The sequence below is a fragment of the Equus quagga genome, chromosome 15, assembly GCF_021613505.1.
Source record: "Equus quagga isolate Etosha38 chromosome 15, UCLA_HA_Equagga_1.0, whole genome shotgun sequence".
NCBI lineage: Eukaryota > Metazoa > Chordata > Mammalia > Perissodactyla > Equidae > Equus > Equus quagga.
The window spans coordinates 10,984,141-10,995,896 of record NC_060281.1 but is presented as its reverse complement, the minus strand read 5'-3'; the positions used below and the strand labels follow the sequence as shown (position 1 = coordinate 10,995,896).

The window sequence follows — 11,756 nt, the reverse complement described above, 5'->3', positions numbered from 1 at the left end:
TGGTACAGAAAGACACGACATTTATGGGAAGCATGGTGTAGTTCAGGAGTTGAAGTGGGACAGAGATGACAGTTTATAAAAATGATAATGGATTTTAAATATCTAAAAGTAAAAAATCAACTTGAGCAACAGCAATTTGCTAACCTTCTTTCATGAGAACAGAAAATTTAGCCAAACATCAGGGGTCAAGAATTCACCCAGAAAAACTTGGTAGGAGAGAAACAGAAATTCCTGGCTCCGAGTAGGAAAGCTGATGCTAGAAACACATTCGAAAGCAAACCGTCCTGGTAACAGAGCCCTATCATCTTGGATGCCTTCACATATAGAAACGATTCCATATTTCCAAGTGCCTCCATTCTCCACTTTTAAAAAGAGAAGAGAGAAAGGAATGGCAAACTGTTACGCAAGCTGGGACAAATTCTTTTCCCGTGAAGGAACTCCTGCCATATGACATCTGTGCACTTTGGTGGCCCTTAGTTCTCATGGCAAAAGGGAACACAACTAGACGCAAAGATAAAATTTCTGCCGCGGCTACTCGTCACTCCATTTCACGGGAGCAATTCCCTCTTTGACAGCACTTCACCCTCAAGTACCAACTATCAAAATCGGTACATGGGGTTAAAAATTCATCCCGGGACACAAAGGGCTTGATCTGAGCACAAAAGCCTTCTAGAATGAAATGGAAAATGGAACATTTCATGCCCCTGGCCACTCAGAGTTTATTAACTTCTTGTGTAACAGGCAGAAATAGACTGAAGAGATTTTGTGGACTCTGACACAAGGTCCAACAGTGTTTTTAAGAGAGAAAAAAAAAGGGGCTGACTTTGTCATGAGCAGAACATGCTGGAAAACTTTAGATAACAAATGGCTACTTAAAAATCCTTGCGTATTGTGATTTTACATTTTGAATTAAAATAGACGTTCAGAATTCATCTTCAGAGGACAGAAGTGAGCTGCCTCCCATACTTCCGTGCCAAAGTTTCTTCAGTGGAGAGCAGCGATGTGGGCAGATGGCAAAGCAGTAGAAGGTGAGATGCTGTGATATTGTCAAGATATTTCTTACCCCTGTGCCTTCTTTGTTCTGAGGAAACAGGAGACTCTTTTCTCTGGCAATGACTAGATGAATCATTTTGTCAGAAAGAACCATCTCCCCTTCTGGGACAAACACAGAAGGAAAGAGGGAAAATGGCAGTGGGCATGCAAGGGAGGGGAGACAACATGGGGAGAGGGTCCCAGGGCAAACACACCCGTTTAGTCTCCGTGACTTCACTCGGTCAGGGCAGAGTAGCCAGCGGGCAGCTAGGGCCAGCCGGCCCCTCCTCTTGTCCCAGAGGTGGCTCCTAGCAGCCTTACAAAGCTTGTTTTTGGTTATTTTGGAGGCAATGCCTTTGAAGGCCATGGTGATGCTGATACTCACTTAAATTGAACTGGGTTGGGAGATCTCCATGGCAGTTTTCACACCTCTATCTTCTACTGCAGGAGGTCCTGTTGGCCCTGTGCACTGTGCATGCACAGCTGTGCACACTTCTGGTTCAGCTCACACTGGCAGCTGTCTGCTTCCAGCACCTGGTCCATCTCCCACGTCATTTCACTGGGTTCTATGAGCTGGTGATCTTCATATTCCATGTCAAGTGTAGTGAGCACAGCTCGCCTCTGGAAATTCTCTTTTTTATCACCATCTTGGCTGCCCCCCATGTGAGGCTGGAGTGTCTCCAATGGGTATTTGCTTTCAGGTTCCTTCTGGCAAACCTGAAACACAGAATCCTGTGTTTAAACTTGAAGCTGAACTTGTTGAAGCTCCCAGTGGCTCTCAGCCAGCCCTGGCTGTTGCCAGAGGGAGAGGCTGGGGTCACACCAGAGGGCAAATTCCACGGTCACGCACCTGTCCCAGCTGCCAAGCACGGACAGAGTTTTCTTGGAAATAGTCATGTGCAAATTGGCTCCATCTGGGCCCCTATCACTGCTGCTTATGTCGTGGGTGGGAGGGGACGCCACATAGGCACTGCAGGGGCTGCGGCACTTCACAGCGCTCTCTGCAGGCCTCAGCTCAGAGGCCTGGCTGGGCTGCATGGGGGTGACTTGGATTCCTGGTGCAGGCGGGCTGGGCCTGGGGGACTGTGGGGGAAACAGAAGCTGTGGAAGCCTCAGACCCTGGCACAGCTAGGCTTCCTTTGCTATTCTGGCCAGAGGTCTGGCCAAGGCTGGCCCTCTCCAAAAGCAGGGATTTACTGCTTTGGTATGTGCTGGTGGAAAGCTGCTGTCCCTGGAGGGGACAGAGGTGGTCTTCTACTCCTCCAGGATGGGTAGGGGGCTAGCAGGCACACTGGCTGTGCTCCTGGCCTTCCACCCAGACTCTTCAGACCCCTTATTTTCTAAGTTACTCCTCTGAGTAGTCTCAGAGTAGGAAGTAGAAGTGAGAACGGTAGGCTGGCTGAAACTCTGCTGCATGGGGTTGGCAGAGACATGGTGCTGTACCTCATGGGATGGGAAGGAGTGAGCTTCAGGGTGATGGTCATCCTCCAGCTCAGATCTCTTACAGCCCAGGAGCAGAGAAGCAGCCATTACCTCTGTATTTCTGGCTCCTCAAGGAGTCCTGCTTATCTTCCTATGTATAACCCATGGAGACCATCAACCCAGTCTGCCAGGGGAGCTTGTAGTCAAGGAGTAGCTCCATGTAAGACTTTACTTCCTCATTTTCACAGTCCGCATTCATCTGTGGATCTTTCATGATTTGCTCTGAAGTGCCTCTTTTGCTGGGATTGAGCAAAAGAAATTTCTAGAGCAGGTTTCCGCACTCCATGGATATGCAGAAAGGAATATGGTATTTTCTGTCCAGTACTGGCTCTTGCAGCTTCTTGAAATTCCATCCATCAAAAAGCTGGCCCCGTGGCGGAGTGGTTAGGTTCACGTGCTCCGCTGCAGGCAGCCCAGTGTTTCGTTGATTCGAATCCTGGGCGCGGACATGGCACTGCTCATCAAACCACGCTGAGGCAGCGTCCCACATGCCACAACTAGAAGGACCCACAACGAAGAATATACAACTATGTACCGGGGGCCTTTGGGGAGAAAAAGGAAAAAAATAAAATCTTTAAAAAAAAAAAAAGGCAGGGATCTCCTGACTGGTGGGTATGTGATGACTCCCATGCAACACATATCTACCAGGGGTACATCCTACTTTTGGCACTGGAAGAGTTCTGGGGAAGCATAAGGAGGACAACCACAGGAGGTGTACAAGACCTTTGGTGTCGCCAAAGGTGAATTTCTTGCTGAAGACAGTCTGCAATCTTGATGGTCATGTCAGCATCCAAGAGCAGGTTTTCTCCCTTTAAGTCTCTATGAACAATAGACTTCTGGTGACAGTACTGCCCAGTAGACACTATCTGGTGGAATGTGGCTCGGGCCTCTTTTTCTTTCCTACACCGTGAGCCAGTAGGTGCTCAAACATCTCTCCTCTACCAGCATACTCCAAGACAAAGTGGAATACTTCCTCAGTCTCTATCACTTCAAATAATTTCACTGTGTCTGGATGATTCAAAGTCTTCACGATTCTTACTTCGCAGGATAGTTTCTGGAGGCTGCGTTCTCTTGAGTTTTGTCTACGATCTTCACCAGTCAGAACGCACAGGGCCAGTTTCGCCTTGGTGAAATTACCCTTGGTGAGGTTACGCTTAGCAGTGTTCTTAAAGAATCCGGTAGCTGCCAATATGGGTCTTTTCTTCAGTAGCCATGGCTGACTGAGAGACACTGCAGGATTTTGGACTTACCGCTGGGCTGGGAGTCCAGGTGTCCCAAGGCCAGCTTAAAATTTGGAAAAGTTCGTGAGAAACTTGACCCACATCACCTCAAAAGAAAATCAACTCCAACGCCCACCTGATGAACCGCTCTTTATAATGGAATCAAAACACAACATCAGACCAAAACAGAAAACAAACAAAAAACGTACTAGCACACTAAATTTTAAAAATGAGAAAAATAAGAAAAAGAGAGAAAAGGAGAAAAAGAATAAAGTGAGAGAAAAATTTTAAAGAGTGAAGAAAAAAACAAAAACACAAAAATAATAATAACAAATGAAAAGACAAGAAACCCACAATGCCAAGGAGGAAACCAGCTAACTGTAATCAAAGTCCCTCAGGTCACTGACAACCAGCTTCCTGAGCCAGAAGGACTACACACCTAACTAAGTACTTAACTAGGGGCTTGGAAGTCCATAACACTGGCATAACAACGAGCAAGCAATGGACCTATCATGGCTGAGGATAACCCACAGTGGTTTGTCACATTTCAGTCCTCGGAATCCTTTACTCTCTTAAAAAAGAATAACACCAAAGAACTTTTTGTTTATGTGGGTTCTAGCCCATGATATTTACTTTATTGGGAATTAAAACCTGTAGGATGCTTTCATGGCATTTTGATTTCTAGTTGGAAAAGCTGCAATAATTGTTGGCTTTTAAACAGCTCATAATGTCTACACTTAAAATATTCAATTCTTTTTTTCTTTAAACTCTGAGTGCTTGGTCTCAAAATGATGCCAACATTTAGCTGGCATCATGAGGCTATACAAAAAGGTTCTGTTGCATAAGACACAATAAGGTACATTATTAATATCCATAAAGCTGAGGGCAAGATGGCTTTCATCATGCTTTCATTTCTTATTTACGGTTTTGCTCAGTTGCTTTGGAGTAGATTTCTCCTTTCCAAGAGCCAAAGAACTGCCTATGTACTTAAGTTTCAACATCTTTAAATACAGAGGTTACAGCTGTGGTTTGAGAAAGCAGGTCTTCTACTCTTTCTTTTCTAAATGAATAATCCATCGTGCTCCATGTCCCTTTTATTCAGCATGTGTAGTGCGGTTCGGGTGCTTGACATGACACCAGTACCTCAGGGGCAGGAGCCAAGATGCTCCTACATGATGTTTTAAACAACCGCTCATTGAAGTATAATCTAGACTCAGAACATGTACAAATGATCAGTGTACAGCCTGGAGGCTGTTCACGTATTGAACTCCCTCTTTAACTAGCACCCAGATCAAGAATCAGAACATTATGAGCTCCCCAACATCCCCCATCCTTCTTTCCGGTCACTTCCTCCCCAAGCATAGCCACTATTCTGTCTTCTAACGGTACAGATTAGTTTTGCTTGATTTTAACTTTACATAAATAGAATCATAGAGTACTAAGTCCTTTGTGCCTGCTTCCTTTACTCAATATTTTTGTGAGATTTATCTATATTGTTTACTTTGTTATTCTAAATGCTATATAGTAGCCCACTGTGTGACTATAATACTATTTGTTTATCCAATTAACTATTACGGGGCATTGGGTAGTTCTCAGGTTTTGGATGTTTACGAATACTGCTGCTCTAAACATTCTTGTTCAGCTCTTTCAGTGAGCACGTAGGTGCTTGTTTGTCGGATATATACCTATAAATGGAATTTCTGGTTTATAAGGCATGCATATTTTAAATTCTAAATATACTGCAGTTTGTACCGGTTTACACACCCAACACCAGTGTATGAGAGTTCTGTTTCCTCTCTAATACCTAGTATTGTCTGCCTTTTAAATTTAACCTTTCTGTGTGTGTGTAATGGTGTAGCATTATGGTTTTAATTGGGTCTTGGAACTCTTCTTACATATCCTATCCATTGCCCCCATTCATTGCTTTTTATTTTTTAAAAAGCTTTGTAGTACAGAAATTTTTAAACACATACAAAATTAGAAAGAATAATATAATGACACTCCCTCATGTATCTATCAACCAACATCAATAATGATCAAGACTATTGTAATCCTTTTTATTTTATCCATAAATACTTTAGTCTGCGTCTTTAAATAAGCACTTTATTTTTTGAAACACAGACACCATGCCATCATCAAATTTAACAAATAACAGTATCATATAATACCAATCTATATTCAAACTTCCCAGCAGTCTCAAAGATATTTTGTTACAAAACACATAGCAATAGAGATTGGATTGGTGGTTACAGGTGGGAAGCCAGGAAGGAGGAGGGAAAAAGGGGTGATTAGGTTCACATGTGTGGTGATGGATTTTAATTAGTCTTTGGGTGGTGAACATGACGTAATCTACACAGAATTCGAAATCTATTATGTTGTACACTTGAAAGTTATATAATGTTATAATCCAATGTTACTGCAATAAAAATAAATAAATAAATAAAATGAAAAATAAAAAGTAATCTGAACTATCCTAAGTTACAATAAAAGGACATGGTTAAGAAAAATGCACTGTTTTACTGTTGATGTTCAATAAATATTTACTATAAAAAAAGATATTTTGTTACAGTTGATACGTTTGAATAAAGGTCCAAACAAGGTTTGAAAATCTAATAGATTATTACCTTTTCTTCTAGCCTTCAAGCTCTATTTACAGTATCTTTTAGTTTTGTTTCAAAAGCCTGAGGAATCATATGCATTTCAGAGGAACTGTGAATACATGTTCTGTAAAAGCAGAAGCCAAAGTAAAATTATTTCCAAATATGATTTTCCTTTAATACCATGATTATTCAGACTATTTATTGGAATACAGAGCTATAGATGGTGTGCCAAGATTCTCATATCTTGAAAATCTAAGTAAAAAAGTATTTGCAATCCCCAGAGTGGATAGCTTCAAAGTTCATACAAATGTACTACATTGTGAAAAATATGTCAATAAAAAATAATCAAATATACTCTAATCCTCATATTAAGAATATAATAAAGTTCACATTTTGGAAGCAAGAATATTTCAAGAAACCAACTTGCATACCAATCTATTGAAAGAAATGTATTAAATTCTTATTGTTCAAATCTAGTATCTATAACATGTGCTGCAGCTATTCAATGGCTATTAAGACTGAAATGTTCCTTATTATCTTAGACTCCAATGTCCATATAGATTTAAGCAGGAGTTTTTAAGGGTATTTTGACATGGGCATAGAATGAGGCAGCAGAGTTGAGAAGAAAATATATTGCACTGTGAATTAAGAGATAAAAGTTCTGGCATATTCTCTATTTTTAACTAGAAACTTGATATTAGGTAAGTCAACAATTCTTTGCCTCAGCATCTTCTCTAAAATGAGACAAAAATACTTGTCCTATTTAGTTCCTAGGGTTGTAAGCTTTCTTTGTAAAGTGAGACTTCTCTAAAGATACCAAGAACCTTTTTCTGCCAAACCAACCATCTTTTTGACAGGCTGTTGTCAACAAATATAAGTGTTTTATAACTTACTCCTATCCTTTGCAGAAATTATAGACATACACATTTCATTTTGAATTTAAAATAAAGCCACTGTATCCTGAAGCTCATAAGGTCGAGTTTTCAGTACATGATGAATTTGGTGGCTATAAACATTGAGGGAGCCGTGGGCTTCTACAATGGACTAAGGTCATTCTTTCCAGTCACAGTCACATCCAAGTGTATTTCACCACTCCCTCCACACACGGATTGAAATACAATGTTGTGGCGCTTGCAGCAACTTTAGAGACACCCATTGTCCTCATTTCAAAGTTCAGCCAACTCTTGTGCTCTTTACTAGAGTCCACAAATAGGATGGTACTATACTTGAATTTTAAAAGTGCTTCCATATAAATCTTACCCTCTCCCCCTTTCCTTTCACAATCAATTTTCTCTCTCCTCTGTTATTCTCAAAATAGCTATATGAAAACAAACAGCTGGCTCTTCTACAGGTCTCTTAGAGGTGGTCCTGAAGGACACTGGAAGGGGATGGCTGTATCGGACTGTTCTAGTATCCCTTTACAATTCAACCTTTCTTTGAAATTTCGCTTTGATTATGTTGGGGTATTGATTTTTGTAGGTTTATAACCTGCTATGTAATGTGATACTATATTTGCCTTCATTCAGTTAAAAACCATGAGGAGGTGAGTTTTGCTAGAAGTAGGCACAGAGACTCTGAGAATTTAGCCAGGTGGTGATTTGGGGAAGCTGAACCAGAAAATGGGCTGGAATCGAATGCAGATTCAAGGGAAGGAGGGCATGTGAAAATTCAGCTGCCAAGGCTGGCTAATTTGGTGTGAGGCTTTCACCTGCTTATACAACAAATCTAGGGGTCATTTCAGAAGAAACTCTGAGAGCCCTCTTTGTATTGCTCAGAGTCAGCTGGGTCTCTCTGCTGCTTCCTTTTTATTCCTGACAGTTCACTTCACAAACATGAGCATCAAGGAGTCTTACTGGGTTTGGTATCAGATTTCCCATTTTGATACATATAGGGAAAGTTTTCATGATCTTCATAGAATCTCTTGGTTTCTTCTCTCTTTAATTTAGGATTACAACAGCCTTACGCTCCATGTGCTTCTACAGCTCTTATTAATATAATGTTACTCATTTAAAGAATATTTTTTTCATTGCTTTTCCATTGTTGCTTTGCGATGTCTATCTTTTACTTGAGATCAACTGTGTTTGCTAAATATTCAATAACATTTTCAAACAGTCTGCAAGCTTTCTGCTGGTTGTTGTTTTTTTCCTAATACCTACTTTTTAAACGTTCTAAAATCATATAGTTATAAAATGAATTCATTTGATCTCTTTTTTACTTTAAATAAACTAAAGAATACAATTTTTTCTTTTAAAAAAGGTATCCTCATACAGAATACATACATCCTTTATAAAGTAAACATGATATAGAAACTAGGCTTTTTTTTTTTGCTTAACAAAAGAGAAATACAGATAAGTGTGTGTCATAAACCCTAGAGGTGCTATCACAAAAATGAAATACATAAGTATAGCTAGTAACTCAATAATGGAGATAAAGTGGAAAACCAAAATATACGAAGTCCAGCAGAGACAAGAATAAAGACAAGAATAATAAACAATAGATGAAACAAACAGAAAACAAATAGAAAGATGGTAGCTATACACCCAGGCAGATTAATAATTACTTTAAATTTAAATAGTCCAAACCAGGTGTAGGTAAACTATGGCCTATGGGCCAAATCCAGCCTGCCTCCTGTTGTTGTAAATAAAGTTTTATTGGAACACAGCCATCCTCATTTTTTATGCCTTGTCTATATATGCTTTCACACCACAATGAGAAAGTGGAGTAGATGCAAGGAGAGACTGTACAGCCTCCAAAAATTAAAATATTTACTATTTAGCTGTTTACATAAAAGTTTGCTGACCTCTGCTCTAAACACTCCAATTGAAAACCGAAACTGCCAGACTGGATAAAAAGCAAAACCCAACCAAATACTTCCTACAAGAAATCTTTACATTTTTGATATAAAGATGCAGATATGATAAAAGTCAAAAGATGAAAAAAGTATTATCATGCAAATTCTTTTCAAAAGAATGCTGGGGATCTATATTAATGCCAGACAAAGTATATTTCAGAACAAGAACTATTATCACGGATAAAGAGGAGTATTTATAACAAAAAAGGGATCAATTCCTCAAGAAGACATACATTCCTTAATGTATACGCACCATGTAAGAGAGCTACAAAATACATGAAGCAAAAACTGACAGGACTAAAAAGAAAGACAAATCCACAATTATTAGTTGAAGATTTCTACATTCCTCTTTCAGCAATTCAGAGAAAAAGTAAGCCAAAAATCAGTAATAACAGAGAAAACTTGAACAATGCTATTAACCATTGTGGCTTAATTTATAGAACACTTCTTATGATGACAGCAGACTATACATTCTTTTCAAGTGCAAATGGTATGTTTCCAGAATAGACCATATGCTGCTCCATAAACTGTCTCATTAAACTTAAAAGAAATGATAGAGTTATTCTGATGATGAAACTAAATTAGAAATCAATAAAAGAAAGAAATCTGAAAAATATCCAAATATGTGGGAATTAAATAACACAGTTTTAAATAACCTATCTATGAAAAAAGGAATCACAAGAGGAAACAGAAAATATTTTGAACTTAATGAAAATGAAAAACAGCATATCAAAATTTTAGGAGGCAGCTAAAGCAATGCTAGAGGGAAACTGATAGCTTTAAATGCTTATTAGAAAATAAGAAAGATCTGAAGTCAAACAGTGTATACCTTAAAAAGCTAGAAAACAAAGAGCAAATTGAATCCAAAGCAAGCCATAGAAGGGAACCATAAAGAGCAGAAATTAATGAAATAGAAAATGGGGAAAAAGTACAGAAACTTTATGTAACTTACATCTGGTTCTTTGAAACTGTAACAAATTTACAGAAAGGCTACTTGAGCTAATAATAACAAGTACATTTAGAATAAAAGGTCAGTATATAAAATATATATATGTAAAATATATATGAAGTATATATATAAAAAATCAAGAGTGTTTCTATAAACTATAGTGGCAAGGAACAAATGGAAACTGAAGTTTTAAAACAATACATTTACAATAGCATCCAAAAACATGAATTACTGAGAGATAAATTTTGCTAAATAATGTGTATAAGACCTGTACAATGAAAAGCACAAAATGCTTTAGGGAGAAACAAAATAGAGAGATAAATAAATGGAGAAATAAACCATGCTCACGGATGGGAAGACTAAACATTTTTTAAATGTCAATTTTCCCCACAGTAGCCAGTAGGGTCATTGCAATCCTAATCAAAATCCCAGCAGGTTTTTTTCATAGAAATTGACAAGTTGTTTCTAAAATTTTATGAAAATGCAAAGGACTTAAAATAGCCAAAACAGCTTAGGAAAAGAAAAATAAAGTTGGAAGACCCACACTACCTGACTTCAGGTCTCGCTCTGAAGTTAGTAATCATGGTAGTGTGGTATTGGCCTAAGGATAAACATAACAGTGGAACAGAAACATACCCTACATTTATAGTCAATTGATTTTTTCTTTTTTTTTGAGGAAAATTGGCCCTGAGCTAACATCTGTTGCCAATCTTCCTCTTTTTGCTTGGGGAAGATTGTCCCTGAGCTAACATCTGTGCCAGTCTTCCTCTATTTTATGTAGGACGCCACCACAGCATGGCTTGAGGCATGGTGCTAGGTCTGCGCCTGGGATCCAAACCCACAAAGCCCAGGCCACCAAAGCAAGCATGTGAACTTAACCACTATGCCACCAGGCTGGCCTCTTCATTTACAGTCAGCTGATTTTTCACAAAAGTGATTAAATGGGGAAATGGCAGTCTTTTCAACAGTGCTTTATAGCCCCTTTGGGGAAAAACGTATCTTAAACCTCACCTAATACTTTATATAAAACTTAAAGTGGATCTTGGATCTGCTGGAACATAAAAGCTAAAAATATAAAACTTCTAGACCCATGTTGTCCAATGTAGTAGCCACTAGACACAGGTGGCTAAACAAACTGAAATAAATTCAAATTAAATTAAAAAATTAGTTCTTTAGCTGCAGCAGACACATTCAAATGTGCGGTAGCCACGTGTGGCTAGTAGCTACAGTGCAGAGATAGAAGCTTCCCAACATTGCAGAAATTTCTATTGGACAGTGCTATTCTAGAAGAACACAAGGGAAAAGATTGTTATGGTCTCAGGATAGGCAATGATTTCTTAGATAGAACACGAAAAGTACAAAGTATAACAAAGAAATAAAATGGTACTTCCTAAAAATTTGAAACTTCTACTCTTCGAAGAACAATATTTAGAAAAGAAAAATGCAAGCCACAAACTGGAAGTAAATATTTACAATATATATCAAAGGACTTGTATCCAGAAAATATAGTTGCTTACAAAGTTAAGAATGCAGTAACAATACAATCCAGTAACTCTACTAATACCCAAGAGAAATGGAAAGATATCTCCATACAGAGTTATAAATGAGTGTCCATAGAGGTG

At 38.8% G+C, this 11,756-nt stretch overlaps 1 pseudogene; it reads right to left on the bottom strand.

Annotated features, from left to right (window-relative positions):
* Window positions 1-922: 922 nt before the first annotated feature.
* On the bottom strand, window positions 923-4,866 carry LOC124226471 (serine/threonine-protein kinase MARK2-like; annotated as a pseudogene).
* Window positions 4,867-11,756: the final 6,890 nt, after the last annotated feature.